Genomic DNA, 17,930 nt, shown 5'->3' with positions numbered 1-17,930 from the left:
TATATATTTATAATATTTATAATATATTATAATATTATATTATAATATATTTATTGTATTATATTATATATAATATTTAATATAATACAATGTGTTGATATAATATTCTTTACGTTGACCTAACATATTGCATGTTTCTCTATGGTCCACTTTCGATTCTCTGCTCTCGAGATCATTCGAGCGTTATCTCTGATTTCACAAACATATTTTTCAACTCTTTGTTTTCAAGATTTATTGACACAAAAGTCGATTTCTAAAAGTATTATTTGGCAATCTGCTCGCTACAGGATGTTAAGTACAAAATATTTGTCTCGCAGAAATATTTGTCACGTCAACGTACATTATCTTTTTTTTTACAAGACTTTTGCTAAAGATGATCGTTATGATAAGTTCTACATCCAACTGATTCTACATATTTATTATTATCTAAAAAAAAAAAAGAAAGAGAGAAAGAGAACAGCAGATTTTTAACAACATAAATTGTATAAGGATCTTTTAGTGTTCAATTAATTGAGAGAAATAATAAAGCCAGTAAAAAGCAAACGCCAGATACGTACGTGCAAAATATATTTTTTAACGCGTGTAAATTAATATCCAAATTAAATTAAATTTTTTAACCAAATATGTTTTTAACGTGTAAATTAATATTCAAATTGAATGGTAAAAAATACATTTAAAAAATATATATCTCCTTAAAAAATATATTTTTCCAGCGTCTAACTCTCATCGACCTTTATCATTTCTCTCAAATATTAGATTTTTAATTTGAAGCACAAAAATGTTTTCTGCGTGATGTGTGTACACTCTTTGAGAGTAGCTATCAATAAACTTTATTATAAAATAGTATCAGAGGTCGGCGACCGATAAATACCTTCTTTTCATGCATTGAATTTACTCGTGAAAGCGTAATGGCAATTTGTAATCTCCCTGAGATGCGATTCGATTTATTTCCCTGTGGATTTTTGCAATCCATTCGTGTCCCTTATTTTTAATCAAAGTAGCCAATTTCTTTACACAAATATATGCGTGGAAAATATATAATAATAATTTCATTATTAACAGAATAACAGAATTCCATTATTAACAGAATATAAATATAATAGAGATCAATTGTGTGAGCAACATTAATGTGTATTAAACATATTTACATAAAATTAAAGATATATATTATAAAGCAACACATTCCGAGAGCTCGTACTAAAGTTTTCATCAATCGCGAAATAATAATAATAATAATAAGAATATAACAAAATAATAATAATATAATAAATAATGAAGACTCTCTCTAGTAAGAAGCTCTCAAAACGTTTCGCTTTAATGAGATATATCTTTACAAAATTTTATGTATATATATTCAATATCTTAATTTCGCTCGCAATTGATCTCTATTATATTTATTTTGTACTTGTTATTAATATTTTTAAATTTTTAAAGCTCAATATAAAAAACTGTATTTCGAGAAAACACTTGTTCATTCGCGTTATATGTTTTTACCATCCGTTCTTATACCAATTATAACGGTTTGTTTTACACAGTCACATTCATCTTTTTCGAAGGTTTCCTCGTAATCTCACTCGCGAAGCGTCGTTTATAAGAGAACGAGCGTGTGTTGCACAACACGCGCGGCTGACTTACATTTATATAATAAAAAATATGGTATACGAACAGAGCGAGATGAAGGCTGTCAGTCGCAAGGGTCGTCGCGAAATGAATTTATCGTGGAAAAGTAAATGGAAAGAGCGGAAAAGAGAAAAAGAGAGGCGAGAAAAGTGAGGTCGGACCAAGAAAGGTCGTTGTGAGTGACCCTTTTTCCGCTCCCCGGAGACATGCAGATGTCGGAAGAAGAAAAAGAACAGCAGAGAAATTAAAGTGGACACCGACAGAAATATCTCGCGGCGGAAAACGAGGAACATGGAATTTCCATGACCGGGAGAGTCCCGTGTCACATTCTCGTGATTATTGCGAACTTTGTGTCTGGGCTATTGTTCCGGACAGCAATCTTTATAAAAGGCCACTTGTTTATTTTTGTTGTTGTTGAAAAAGTTAAACAGAACACTTCCGGCAAAACTTCCACGAGTTTTTGCGTCACTCGAAAAAATTAATACGCGAATAAAAAGAGTTTAATTCCTAAGTGTCTTCTCTCAGATCGACCGCGCTTCTCAAAGTCTAGAGAAAAACGCGTCAAGAGTGAAAATCGCTGAGAAAAAGAATGAAGAAGAAGAAGAGAGGAGACTTTTACAATCAAGATTCGGAGAAAAGCCTGTGAAAGAATAAAAGTGATTATAGGCGAGAAAATAAGAAAAACAACTACCATAATAATTAACCAAACGCGCGTCCGAGAAGATCTACTCGACTCGTCCGAAGGACGATATAGTAATTTTTGTCAAGTTCGTCCTTTCTCGGGCGGTGCAAGTAAGACAGATAGATTATGAAGAACGCGAGAGGGGAAATAGAGCGTGAGAAAAAGAGATGGAACGGAGAAGAAGGGAAGAAGAAAAGTGAGGAAAAGACAAGAACGAAAGAATAGGCGGAAGGTAGATGGAACGTCGTAAGAAGACTACGGAATGATGCAGTAGCTGCGCATTACCGGAAGCGGCAGCCGCCACTTGAATTTATGAAATTGCAATTCCGGCTCTCGTCGTTGCACCGCGTCGGTGCAATTTGTCTCGCGACGTACGGAGGTAAAATAATCCAATCCCCACCTCTCTCACTCTCTCTCTCTCTCTCTTTTCCCTCTTCTTTGCTAGATACACGTTCTCGCGTCGCATCGCGGAATCGTCGACCGTCGTAATTGTCGCGGCCCGAGTCACGTAGAGTGCTATCGATTTTCGCCTCAAGGGACGACAATCCACGGCGAAGACAACAACGATTTCCGTTGTGCGCGAAGTGTTGCGGTATTATTAATGCGGCACGCACTATCGGAGACGGTATCGGACTTAATTGACCAAATATGTGTGATATCGCACAAGTTGTGCCGCAGCTGTATTTTTTTATATAAATAAAAATTTTTCTGTAAATTCGAAAACCTTCTTGCAATGTGCAAAAATGTTCTTCTTACATAAAACTGTTACATTATAAACGTAACGTTATTATTTCGAGACGAAACGCGCAATATTAAAATGTAGTTTTTTTTTAATACGTTAAATTGAATTTTTCTAAAAATAAAACAAATATGAAAAGCATTTCCATGTTTTTAAGAAGAAGTGGTAAGTGCCGAGAGAGAAATTTTTCGGGAGTTTGTGTGAATAGATGCGCCGTTTGTTATAGCACCGCATATTTCGAGATGCCGAGCGGCATCTCATTAACCTGATTCTTGCTACTTTAAGCGCGCTTCCCATATTTCCAGATATAGCGGCTCTTATTGTACAACTCGAGCTCGCGTACTTGGAATTCTCCGTTAAAATGCGATGACACCTTAACGTTGGTGTAGACACCAACCACGCGTTATTAAACACGTGTGTTTGACTTCGCGAAATAAACGGCACACATACACACGCGCGCGCATATATAATATAATATTTTATTATTAATGAGCGACCGCGAAACGGAATAACTGTTAAGGGAGATGAATATCAAATCGACAAAGCCGCGAGCGCACGCGGCGACATGAAACATTTATCAGTGCCGCGGATTATTCCCGCGAATCCCCGGGATTTCGCATGAAATTACAATACACGCCGGTGCGATAAAAGTAAATGTCAATGACGTCGCGCGCATGTTAACTCGGTGCGCATAAACGAAAAACGCCGGAATCGTGCGAGAAAAATTCTCAGTCACGATTGCATCTTTCGATTCGCGCGAGCGATGAAGCGACTCATTTCCGCACAAGGAATGAGATAACCGGAATTTCACTAAAGGATGTTGATCAAGCGAAGAGAGAACACGCGCTGCCACTTGCATAATGTGTGTTTCTCCGCCACGCTGTTTCGAGTTTCTAATGTCAGGCCCAAACCCGAAGCGTCAAGGCAAACCTGTTCGTGAAGTTTTTACTTAATAAGGAAAACATAGCACATCTTTTCTCTCACCAAATATAGAAATCACAGAATGATTCATCCACTCGCACACGTATTTAAAATTGTGAGGACGAAGTGAGATATTAAAACTGAAAAAAAAAAATCTCCCTAATATACGTTCTTTCCTCACGTTAGCAACGAGGTGCAAGTTTGAATAAATAAACTCGAGATCGCGGAGCTGATGTAACTTCCGGAAACTTCCGCTCTTCTTCCTTACTTACCGCGCGAAAGTAAAAAAAGTTGAGAGTGTCGCACCTGGTTTCTGACATCTTTTTTGTCGTTTAGGACGTTTTTTTTAACTAAAAACGAAAGATAAATATATATGTGTAAGAGGCAAGCGTCCGCAGAACCTCTGACTATCTCGCTGACATTTACCGTTTTTATGTGCAAAGTAATGCGCAAAGTTTTGCCATTATTTTTACTAAAAAATTACAGTCCCGGAAAATGCCTGCGTTTATCTCTCTCTCTCTCTCTCTCTCTCTCTCTCTTTGCACAGTATCTGATACATTGTGCATTAATTTAATAGGAAACCATATATAGTAAAAGGCCGAACATTCTGGCATAATTAAATTACTGGTTGAAACTAAAATTAAATGACGATTTCTCTCGACCGCCTCGCCACGTAATTCAATATGCGTAATCGAAATAAAATATCTCCATTTCGTGGGGATTGAAATTCAAGTGCGAATTTAGTGAGCCGAATACGACCAAGGCGAGATTCAGGGCACGAGATGCACCAGGTTGCAGCAAAAGTTGAGCGAGAAATTTAGTCACGTTTATTCGCTTCGGTGAACCGAGATTTTCCATCACGTTTCATATGTAAAAAATAAATGTACTATTATATATACATGTATGTAATTTTTTTTTACACGTACAAAATATATACATGCATGCACAAAACTATATATATAAAAGACCAGTAATATAAAAACTACAATAATAATTTTCAATTGAATGAATTTGGGTCGAATACGTACGGGATGTTTAAAAAATTTTGACACGGTCGATCACGAAATATAAAGCAATACTGCTTTGCTCAGTTCCGAGAAGAATGGCAGGTGCCATTATTGCCGCGTTGTTTTTCCAATCAGTTACGCGTAAACGCTGAGACAATAATAAACGGATGCAACAAAGTGTGCCGCGCACGCGCGGCTCCGGACACGTCTCATCAGTTATCTGCTACATCGAATTAACGCAACTAATTGCAAGTGTATACCATATATATATACTATATATATATAGTATATATATATATATATATATATATATATATACATATATACGTACTATATATATACATGTATAACAACACGCCGGCACCTCGCAAAGCTTACACGGCGCGCTCGCGCGACTTTACGTAACTGCGCACTTATGGTGAAGTTTCCAATCCAACTCTCGATCTCGTATTTACACCCCCGAGAACGCTCCTTCGACGTGCGCACCTCGCAATTCTCGTAAACGATTAAATTACCGCTACGACTCGTTATCTCAGTCAGGAAGCCGAGCTCGAAATTGTTGCAACAATCATTTCCTCGCAGAACGGGAACACTGTTATCGCGAAGTTAGTTAACTATCTCGCGCACAAAGCGCGAAACAATTGTCAAAAGTACACATATTGACGCGCTGCTATTTAGTTACTTATCGAGTTTCGCAAGTCTCGTTTCTGACAAATCTAAAAACGACTTGCCCGCAACGTTATCTCGCAATTTCTCCGCTCTCTCGCCAAGATGGCAAGCAGAATTTCGAGAGTCCTCGAGAATCCACTTACGCTTCATTTACCAGCGACGTCGTTGTCGTCGTCGTCGTAGTCGTTGTATCTCCGTTCGCCGTAAGAGGCAACACGCGGGATACACGACGTGTAGGCAGCCTCTAGTGCCACGATAGTTGGGATAATTATAGGCGCGAATGCATAAATTCTCCGCATGCGCGTGTTAAGCTTATATTCATCTGTCACGCTCCGAAGAGGTTCACCGTACTCGAATCTAATGCGTACCATCAACTAGTTTACCAGAGTTAGACGTTCTGACATGATTAACGATAATGTTAACGCGTCACGCAGATCAGAAGTTTTATCGCTATAATCCAGTAACCAGCTCTTCTTTGCGTCAAATACTTTTTTTCTTACACTTTTTTTCCCATAGATGAGTAAACTGAATAATTTGTATGATGCAAAACGAACATTCAATATGAATTTTCAAATTGAATTTTCAAATTGAATTTTCAGTTTGAATTATTATGTGTAAAAATTTGTACGTTTTTAAAAATATACTTGGCCCACCTACGTTCAGCAAATGACTCACATTGAAAAACAAAAGAAACTCTGTGCTTGTTTGATACTATATGAGTTTAAAGAGAAGCTCATATTGGCCCTTCTTATTGGAATAAAATAAGGCTAGGTATTGGACCTTCTTATTGGAATGAGTTTAAAGAACTGTGCCCGATTTGGGTCTCAACCGGGACCCCTGAGTGAACAGTAATGAGTTATATATTGATTTATAAAGAGGATAAAGCACACTCAAGAAGAGTAACAAACGTTTTAATTGCCAATTTGAAGTCTGGAAAACGCACGAGGATCTTATCCCTCTTCGGGTTCTTCTTCTTCATCAGAATTCTTTAATACTACAAAACTATCAGATGTTGCTCTTGCTGGCACGTAGATGTCTTTGTCAAAAGTATTGAGCATATCCCAGATATTACATATGACTGATTTTTGATGTACTTTCTAAATATAGTGAGACTTATCGCAATCAATAGCTTCGAGGTGATCCCAGTGATTTATCTTAACTGTATTCGCCGCTCGTTCATCTTCTCCCTCCCAAAGCGAATTCTAGAGATATATCGCCATTATAACAACCAAATCCGAATTTCTCTTGACATGATGGCATAGATCGCGTCCAGGAACGCCAGCCACGTTAATGAACTGTTAATGAACCAGAGATACATTCCGTTTATTATTTCAATGCCTTTCGCACAATCCGTTACCGCTGTCACCGTGGAGAGGTGAATTATGAACGCAGAGAAATCGGAAAAGACCAGTAATACGTGATCATAATAGCAAACTTTAGACAGCTCTATAGCACTCAGGACTCATTTTACAAGATTATGTCTATGAAACGTTTTAATTTTCTCTTTTGATGTCCTACAATCCTAATTATGTTTCATTTTTGTTCACCCAGGGCTCGACTTCTATAAGAAATTGGATATAGTCCTTTGTCAACAAAAGTAGTCTTTAAGTATTTTTAAAATACTTATGATTTTGCTAATAGAGAGAGCTATTAATTAAAAATCGTTGTCAATCATGTTAAATTGTAATTCCGACAAGAGAAATCTCGTCAACGGCCTTTAAATTTGGAATAAGAAACGCGAGATATCTCGTCATCCGTCCGCGATGTATTAACGTTATACATATCGCACGTTACCTTTACGTAAATCCGGGATAACAATTCTGATATTTAATTAGAGAACACATATTTAATTATAAAACAATCTCTCTAAGTTAATATATTCACAATATATTCAATTTCGAGTATGTTACGAAGTCTCTTTCTGTAAAGTAATTTAATTGTCATTAATGTGTTGTTTTATATTCCTTCGACTAAATGACTGCTAAATTTAATACTTCATATGTAGTACACTGCTGTCGACTTTTTAATTATAATTGTTTTCTTTGTTAATCACTGAAGAAAGTCCAACGAATCGATTAAAACAATTGATTTATATATATCCACGTAATTTAATAAAACGAAAACATAAATATTCTGTAAATTAATTCGCACTGGCCCTGAACTTTTATTTGAACTATCGATTTCTCAGCGAAAGCGGAAATTCATGATTAGAAAGCAGAACGTGTGTGTAGTTGTTAAGTTAGTAGATAAAGTATCTAAGATAGTATATATAAGTATATAAGATGGTACATAAAATAATATGTAAGATAGTATATAAGTTAGGTAAAATGATATTGTAAAATATTGTTACAACTCTTAGGGGAGTTCAATAAATATTCTATCTATTTATTTAATTGATCTCTTTAAACGTGTGTGTATGACTATATTACACAAAAAAACGCTTTAATCACGAAATCGCGTAATGATACTACTCATGTATGATTCAAAAAGTGTTTTAACGACGAGCGCATCTTTCGCGATTTTTTTGAAAGCCGCGGACATAGCTAAATAACCAATTCGCCGTTTTGTCGTGAACGAAAAGCTCATGCCACAAGGCGCGTTTCAAATGCAAATACAGAGGCACGACGAGCGCGCACAAACCAACCAGCTTAACTGTTCCGTCGACGGCAGTAAAGTTTGAGCTCAATAAAAAAAAAAAGAAGGAAAGCAATTTCCCACCCGCTCGTAATACTCGCGGAAGCGGAATTTCATAAACATGGGGGAAAAAATGAAGGAAACGTAACCCCGACGGGGTGCACGAACGCGTACGAGAGAGAATTACGTGACGCTCGACGAAACGCTGAGCTCACGCGCGTGACACATTTTGGACAAGTCTCGAGAAAAACGTAGAGAAATACAATGAAAGGATATTTACGGTGGAAACGAGCTTGTGTAACGCGCGATTTGTTTTGATTTTTGAAATGCGAGTTTTGTATTCGGGGTAAAAATGTCTCGAATTTGTGTGTATTATATAATTCAAAAAACAAAAAAGTTTCACAAGTTTCAAATAAGAGGAATCATTTTTTTTTTTCTAAAGCAAAATGCGAGGATTATAAAACTACGAATTATTTTTTTTTCTTTTTGCGGATCACAACGGGTACGATTTTTCATCACAAAATTTGAGACTCAGTATTGACCGGAATAAATGAAATATTTGGTCTGCCCGACGGTTTCTGGTTCTGGCGTTGTCGATTTAACGGAGAAATATTCGATATCGCCCATGTAGCACGTTTGCATGCAGAGGCAAGCTAAACCATTCCCAGAATCGTGCAACAGAGAAAAGAGAATTTCGATGTATATTTGTGGACCGGCGAAGTTCGTATTTGTATATTTATTTGTTACGCTATGCGAGACAAATTGCATTGCATGTAATCGAACAATAGAGAGGTGCGACTCTAATTTAAAAAGTTGATTAAGCTAATTAATAAATAAAGTGTTTCGATTTTCTTTATGAAAATAATAATTAGATTATTGAACAAAAGCTACAACAATGTTTCATGATGCCGTGCTTGAGATGTTTGTAAACAAACTAGAATAAATAACGTATACGTATTTGTGGCAGCAAAATATGTTACAAAAATAAACAACGCGGAATGTAAAAAAAATATACATATTGAATTTACAAAATATTATTTTACAGTCAATTCGATAAAACACGATCTCTTCGTTTCGATTTTATAGACGAATTAAAGGGACACAATTAAAAGTTAATCGACCGTATGTGCACGTTCGATTTAAATATTACGCGCGATTCCACGTAACGTCGATTCCGTGTCGTACGTGATTTGAGAGAAAATAAGAGAAAAAATAGGACTAGAGAGTCAAATGGATTTTTCGTGACCTGGTTTTGACCCTCTTTTTTCGGCAAGATTAAGTGCTAATTTAATTATTACCGATATTTTTTTCGAATTTCTGTAAATTTATCTCTCCACGTCTGGTAAGAATACGAGATTTTCCACACATTTATAAACAACCGCAATTAATGCTACGTTAAATCCATCATTTCCAGAAAAGTTTAAGAAAAATTAAACTTTCTGATATAAACAGCTACCCTATATATACAATTATTTGCGTATATTTTGATTTTTTGTTTTCATGTAAATTTTATATTTTATTTTTTTACGCTCAGTTTTCTAAAAAATAAAGATTTTATATATAAAAGCAGTTAAATATTTTTTAATGGTAAAAGTTTAATTTTCCCTAAACTTTCTGATATAAACAGTTACAATTATTTGCGTATATGTTGATTTTTTGTTTTCATGTAAATTTTATATTTTATTTTTTTACGCTCAATTTTCCAAATAATAAAATTTTTATATATAAAAGCAGTTAAATACTTTTTAATGATGTACCTCTCACACACGTAACATTCAAAATGTATCGTTTGTTTTGCAAGATTAATTGCAGTTTGCGCGATACGTTATTCGATGAAATCGCTCTTTGAAATTATTTACACGGACAATCTTCTCTAACAAACGCGACAGAAAATTGTTTCCGATGCGTTCGACATATTATTGTACGTACACAAAACCGCTATCGCGTCGCGTGACCTATTACGTTACATTACGAACGACTTGATTCGAAATGCTCCGTCGGAACGTACATCGCGCAACTGCAACAGAACAGAAATGTTCGATGGATAGAAATAGCATGTCGCTGTCAAATCGGCTTACATAGCTCCACATGAGCTGCGCAGTATCTGTTACTAGGTTTTTTGTTTTTTTTTTTCAAAAAAACAAAAAATACAAAACGGCAAAACACAACGAATGACAAGCCGGCTCGAAAGTAGCAGTGACGGACGACATTTTCTTTCATCCCTCACCTGCCCAGAGAGAACTGGAGTGGAAACGAAATAGCCATCGTGTATGATGTGCGTGTATCCATGGCGCCCAAGTTAAAGAGGGTTAATCCATTACGGTTACCGGCAAAGCGCGTGACGTACGTTACACGAGAGAACAAAACGCGTGCGCGCGTTTGGAACACACGTGCGTTACGAGCGAGAAACACGGATCCACTCACGCGGAGAATCATCGTGACTTTTACAAACGTGACCCGCTGCGTGAGTTTTCTTCTCTGACGAGCCTTTTTATTCGCTACGTAGTATGCGGTGCGATTGGTACGTGCGGCGATGCGCGCACGCGGAACTGAGAATCGAAATAACCAATATGTTTAAAAAGAGTTATTTATATAGAACACTGCGAATAAGAAGAAAATGTTTATCAAACATATTAATTATTAAAACTGTACAAATATTGCGCGAATGTTGTCTCTCTGTTTTGTAAGCTCCGCGTATTGAATTTCTCTTTATTTATCAGTTTAAATAGAATATTGCTCGAAGGAAGATAAAAAAACTTTTAATTACAAACTGAAACTGCGCGTGAATTTGCCAAAACATAAAATAGCTGGAAATTTATTGCGTAATTCGAATCTTTTGTATAACAAAAAAGAATGTTTCACAAACGTAATATAAACAGATCAAATCTTTCATAATTTGATTTCTGTATAAACTCATACGTATGAATAAATAACGTTGGTACTGCATAAGTTTTAAACCAAGCGCAAGTTTTTTACGTGTACAGCTCGTACTAATCTAAAAGTCCCGTAAATAAAATTCTCGCAAAAATATTTGTGCGCGGTGGCTGAAAGTCCTTTATGAATTTCGAGCACTCAAAAAAATGCACTCTACATGCTTAGCGTGTAATAATTTTAATATAAAGATTTTTTTTAACATACAGATGTATATATACTTTTCTCTCACACACACATACACAAGCACTCGAATATATTACGAAATAAACTAATAATAAAGACACTTGACACGGTATTTGATAGTTAATATTTTCATCAATTGGACAAATAAATAAATAATATACAGTTGATTAAATATAAGTAACTTTCATTAAAATATATAGAGAGTATCATAAATTTTATACACATCCGCCTTATCAAATTTGAACTTGTTAATCTGATTATTAGTTTTTGCTTGAACTGTAGCCACGAGTCACTTTGAGGTAAATATAATTTCAAGATCTTTTGTGTGCGTATGTATATGTGTGTGTATCTGTTATATAACACAATATGGTATCATTTTATTAAATCGATCTTGTTCCACAGATTTGCTCTCGCATACGAACACGAACTCGATCTTCGCCTAACCAAACACTTTAAGTTCGTTTAAGTTATGACAAGAGAAGCGTGTAGTTTAACCGAATTTCAGCCGTCCAAAGTTAGGAAGATTGTTCTTAATCAAACAAACAAGTTATCTAATATACGTACATCTATGTTAATTATATACGCAGAAGAAAGTATTACAGAAAATGTAACAGAATTTATAGAGTTGGCACTCGTTCAGTGATTGGTCCGCTTATTGATTGTTTTCTATTTGTGTGTTAACATTTTTGTCTGTGATTAATTTTTACACAACAGCAGATTTTACCTGATGGTAGATTAATTTGGATTTTTTACGGCATCAACATTATTTTAGAATATATTTAGTTGGTGCTCTGGAAAGAAACAAATTGACAAAAAGTGCCAATTATTGGGGTTAAAGAGCCAAAATTTGTTTTATTCTATATCTCTGAAAGGTTTTTATCGAGCTTACGCGCGTGTGTGTGTATATTTTTTTTACGATTCAAATATATTCAAAAACATACAAAATGCTACAAAGTGCCAAAAGTAAATATATATATTTTGCAAAAAGAAATTTCAAACAGGTATGTATAATGAATATCTATTTAGAAGGAAACTTTTTATTCTGTTTTTTTTTTTTTTTTTTTTAAATGTTGCCATCGCTACGAGAATTAACATCTCTAATGGAGTGACAAAAAGAAAACATTTTATTTATTAATCTTAAAATTCATCATGAAATGGTGGTATTTTTGTATCGCGCGTATTTTTCCATATGTTATACTTTTTTCACAAACGCGGAGATGCGAAGAATATAGTTTGTTAAAAATTTCAAAGTGCTCTGCGCACTTCCATATATTCCGCGCTTGAGATAAAAACGAGCGGATCTAAAAAAAAAAAAAGTATATACAAAATCACTGGTCGTCATTTCATCCTTCTTCGTCATTTCGCGGGTGTTTGTTCAGCGGCTAAATGGCATCCGCCTTCTCTCTTGATGAATCCTCTCTCTCTCCGCTTTCTCCGCCCGCGCTGCTTCTCGTCTGTAGCTCTCCGCGCTCACAGGTTGCGGCTGTTATCTACATACGTGTGCGATATCTATGATTACGTGACGGCTCCTAATGCACACGTGCATTTTAGTTTTCAGCAAGAGAAGCTCAGCATTAATTGCCAGAGATAATAATGTATTCATGGAAAAAAATAAACGCGCATAATATTACAACCACAATTTTTAACGTAACAACGTTTCCTATTGTTTAACATTTCTGCGAAAGGCGGAGATAAAAATTGAATAAAAATTCACTAGTTTTATCCGTTTCATGGCTTTTTTTTTTTTTTTAAGTACGAAGTTTTGAAAAATTGAATGTTTATAACGGTACTGACACACAGTTTTTTCTTATTAGAAATGAAATATCGCGTATATGTAGTACATATGTATTATACACAAAATTATGCGCCATGAGTTACTTTGGTCGAAAGGGTTATTTTAATATATGCACAAGTATCTTACCATCCTTCAGCGCACCCTAATCAATTAGTCGCCGGAGGGCGGGTTCGGTGAAAGGAGAGAGATCGCGAAGGGTTAAGTAACCCACTCTGCGTAATAAAGTCCGCTAGCTAATGCTGCGCATTATCCGTACAAACTGCGAATCGCTAAAAAGCGCTTTACGACAAAGCGAAAATATCGTAAAACAAAAAAAAACTTAAGCGCAAAACAATTTTATATTCCTGCCTACCGACACGAGCGTCCCCTGTTTCTCTCCGACCGCAAAAGCGTCACATATATCGCAAGATCATCCCTCTCTCGGGGAACATCCCCCTTATTACTCTCGACGTCGCCAAGTACACTCGCGTACTTCGTTGCTCTCTTCTTCCGTCGTTTTCTTTCACACTTGTTTCTTTTCTCTAATTTGTCTCTCGATCGCCAGACGATCGACCACACTCGAAACATCCCCTTAACGAGACCCCTAAACGTCAATATTTTGATGACTCGTGTGTTATCCCCGAGATCGTATTCGAACTTTCGTTAATGAGAAAAATTTCACAAACTGAAGAAAACGCATTTGAACATTTTATGACTGCCGTATCGTTTTCATCAACTTTTACCTCTCACACTCTCTTCGTAGAACTTTCGACACTTCTCCGTCACGGGCGCGCGAACTGTTTGAACTTGAGGATACCGCACCTTCGAAGGACGCGTATATCGACCGTATACCTACCAGCAGCTGAGAAACTTTGTTACCGGTTCTGTCAGCGTGTATCCGCTCCGCGATGCACGTTAAAGCGACATTATGCTCGATTCATATGCCTCGTCACGTTTCTCCTTTTCTATATGTCCTGCCAGCCACCCGGTCGCGCGCACAGCGGCGGCTGCCGCCCTCTTCTCTTCCGCAGTTTCGCTTCTCTCTCGCTCTGCCACTCTCGTGTGTTCTCTTTCTTTGTCGCGCGCGCGCGCGCGGACACACGCAGAAGATCGAAATTCAAACGCGACTCGCATAATGGGGCGATTTCGTCTTGAAACGCCAAGTGGAAACTCTCCTTCCGCCGGATATTGCTCGGCGACCGATTGATCATCTTTGGGGAAAGGAGAGAGAGCCACGATTGAAAACGCGACTTGTCCTCTCCCCGATGTCTGGGCTCAAAGACGCGCTCGTAACGCGCGCTTCGAGGACTGTTTGTGCCGTTAAGGTAGCAAAGGGCCGATTACTTTTCAATTGCGGAGAATAGATCAGTGACGTTTGATCGTTCAATGGCGACGACAGCTGGATAAAGTCTAGACCTTTTAGACGTATTATTATGGATTTATAAAAGAAGAAAATATATACATGTGCGCGTACATATGTATTAGTCTACATATTGAGATAAAAAATAGATTATATCTCCATATTTATAGAAAAAAAACTCATCTCTTATATAATATTTCTTTTTTCTCGTTAAAAAATTTTTCTTTCTTTTTCTACACTCTAAAACAAATTTTAAAAGTTATAATACACATGTATTTATCTAAATAATGATATTTTGAAATTTATGATAATTACATATTCAGTTGCGTTATTTGCGCGAGCGTATAATTACCGTAAGATAATTGATACGTGATATGTACGATCGAAATGCAAAAAGCTCTTTCCGCTAATCCGTAATTTAACAAATGTTCTCGCATCACATCGCATTGCGTGCAAACTGCTTCTGCGATTTTTACAACGTTTAATTGCGGAACGTAAGCACGCACGGTCCAATTTTAATTTCACGCTGACGATCAAGCGCGCGTGTCCCACCGTCAGCAAACTGCGAGCCATCAGTTTGATTGCATTAATCCCGAAATAGCCGCGTTCGCCACGTCCGAATGCTATTTGTCGGATAACGTGTTTATGCATGATGTGATGCCCGGTGTGATTTGGTTATATAATCCGGGAATTGCACATCTCTTCCTTTTTTTTTTTTTTTTTGCTTTACACTTTAGTGCCGCGAGAAGATGTGTTATTATCAATCTAATCTATATGCGAACTCGAACGGAAATATACTTGTTCAAGTCGTGAGAATAAAACTTGACTGTTTTAAATTATTTCTGTTTTGTTCAACTGTGTAATGAATGAGTGTTCCAGTAATTTTATTTAATTGACTTAACAACTTATTGTTAAAAAAATCTCTTACTTTTAATTTAATAATTATTTATGTACTCTGATGTGTCGATCTTTCTCGCTAATGCATTTTAACTTTCACCGATGAAAATCCGACCTTAGGAATCGAAGTGTCTGAATTTAGAGTTTTTTAATAAAGAGAGAAAAGTTTTTATATGCTAACATCAAAACTCCTATGCACATCTTACAATTTGGCCTGCATCTTATGGCCTATCATAAGGCCATCTATTGGCCTTAATTTTATTTTGATATATTTTTCTCCCTCTATCGTTCAATATATTATATTAACTTAATGAAATGTATATATATATATATATTTCAGTCAAATAACAATGATTTGATAATACGGAAATAATTAAAGCAATGACGTGATAGTTTGCATAACTGTCTGTTTATGTGATGTAATTGCATCCCTTGCATTATGCTGCATAAAACGTTTTGCACCGTCGCATCGTCGACAATATTCCACGAAATTAGCCGTGCGCGCCAACATTAATCTATTCGTCCTGTGAAAATCATTATATCAAACATTAACAAGTCTGACGGCTCTTTTAACAGAGAGTGCTTTCGACGCGCGTTACGCGCCGAAATGAATGACACGCCGAAACGAAAGTTTTGGTGCACGTCATTCTCGCTCGCCTTTTATTCGCGCGCACGGCGAATATAATCAATATCGACCATTCAACATCTCGCGCGCGGCGCGAATTTTTTAACACATAAAATATTATTAATCGCTCAGTATAAATAAATGAAAGATACTATTATTTTTACGCGTGCGCGCGTGTATATATAACGTGTCTTAACGTCATTAACATGTTTTTGTCACAAGAATCTTAAGTAGAGTCAGCGAAGTAGTAGTTCTGTGATGCTCAACCTGCCGGCAAAGTCATTATATCAGGGGGTTTGTCCTTTGAATCCCCTTAAGCCTACTCGTGCATGGCAAGTGTACGTAGGCGGCAGTTTCGACTGTAGCTGAGTAGTTTGCATGTTTCTGACGTGCGACTTTGACCTTCCAATTTTAGACGAGAAGAACATACTACCCGCTCTCGACTTAATCCTCCCTCATCTTACTTCCACATCTAAAGGGGGCACAATTAGCCGGAGGTGATATTTGTTTAATTAGTTACACAAGCGAACGACCTTACATTATATATACTGATTGTTATATCAAACTTTCCGAGTTATTAGGCTGATAAAAAAATATCAATTTTTATGGTTTACTTTAACTGCGTTTTATTGTTTTTATTGTTAGATGTCGCAAAATATATAGTGGACAGTTTGCGTATCAGATTACTCCGTTTAAATGTGGAGTTGTTGTTCCGCGGAGGATTGTTCACAAACACATTTTCGATGAGGATATGGTATATCGAACGTTACAGGATATAAACCATATTGTTACACGAAACGGTCTCCCGCGAGCTGAAATACGAGCTGAACGAAGCGAATAAACGCCATCACGCAAGAACAAAAAAAAAAAAAAAAAAACACTTTTTCTGCTTCTATCCCTATTTTGTTACCGTTATTCGCGCATCGACGAAAGGCGCGAGCTTCGATCGATCTTTTCTTTTCTACGCGCGCGCGAGCAATTCTCACTCCCCTAACAACATCCAACATCTCTTCTCTCTCGTAATAAACTTTGAGCAGCACGCTTGCAGGGAAATGCTGGCAAATCGCAGCCGGGGGTGGCGCGTGCACAGGTAACAATGCCCGGCGTTGGACAAAGGCGTTCAACTATCAATAGGGCAACCCCTCGTTCGCCTGACAATTAACCCCTTCGATCGTCGGTTCCTCGTTTTCTTGAAAATTGACGCGCGCGACCTCGGAAGGGTCGCTCCGAACAATGGGGGGAAACATTATTGCCATTTTGAATAAAATACGCGGTTTCAGAAGTCGCGACAGTTACAGAAATCGCGTTTTACGCTTGTTAAATTTGTATCATTTTATTGTATTTTATACGAGAAGTTAGAAAAGCTCATAAATAAAATTAATTTTGTGAGAAAATGAATAATTTTGTTTAAGACGATTATGGCAATTCTCTAACGATGTTAAAATTATTATTATTAAATTATGAATTATTATTATTAAACCGTTATTGCACTGAGAGAGGTCTTTTGTACCTCCATTTCTACGTAGAACTTTGAAGTGTATACAGTTGTACATGTCGGGAGACACAATTGGCGCAATCTGTGATATTCCATCAGTTCACGGTTAGGACAATGGATTTCAATATCAATGGATATATAGACAGCCTCTTATCTGTTCAATAATTAACCTCTTGGCTCTAAAGGATGCTTGAATCAAGTTTCCACGGGGTTTGCGTGAGACGACTTATAATCGCGTGTTTCGATCACATACACGCAGATTTTATCTTCCTTCATTCTGATTATTATATCACGCATCGTTTGTTTACATCGTTTTTTTTTTTATTATTATTTTTGCACGTGAAATGTTTTAATCTCAGACAGCTCGATAATGTTTCAAAAACGTACGTC

At 36.7% G+C, this 17,930-nt stretch overlaps 1 protein-coding gene across 1 annotated transcript in view; it reads right to left on the bottom strand.

Moving 5' to 3' along the window:
- Positions 1 to 17,930, bottom strand: part of LOC109859620 (kazrin) — an 88,495-nt gene that overhangs the window by 38,342 nt on the left and 32,223 nt on the right. The gene's annotated exons all lie outside the window — the stretch shown is intronic.

This window comes from Pseudomyrmex gracilis, unplaced genomic scaffold (genome assembly GCF_002006095.1).
Source record: "Pseudomyrmex gracilis isolate BER0280 unplaced genomic scaffold, ASM200609v1 scaffold_272, whole genome shotgun sequence".
In the NCBI taxonomy this organism is placed as follows: Eukaryota; Metazoa; Arthropoda; class Insecta; order Hymenoptera; family Formicidae; genus Pseudomyrmex; species Pseudomyrmex gracilis.
Note: the sequence above shows the minus strand (reverse complement) of the source record. Positions and strands in the feature narration are given on the sequence as shown.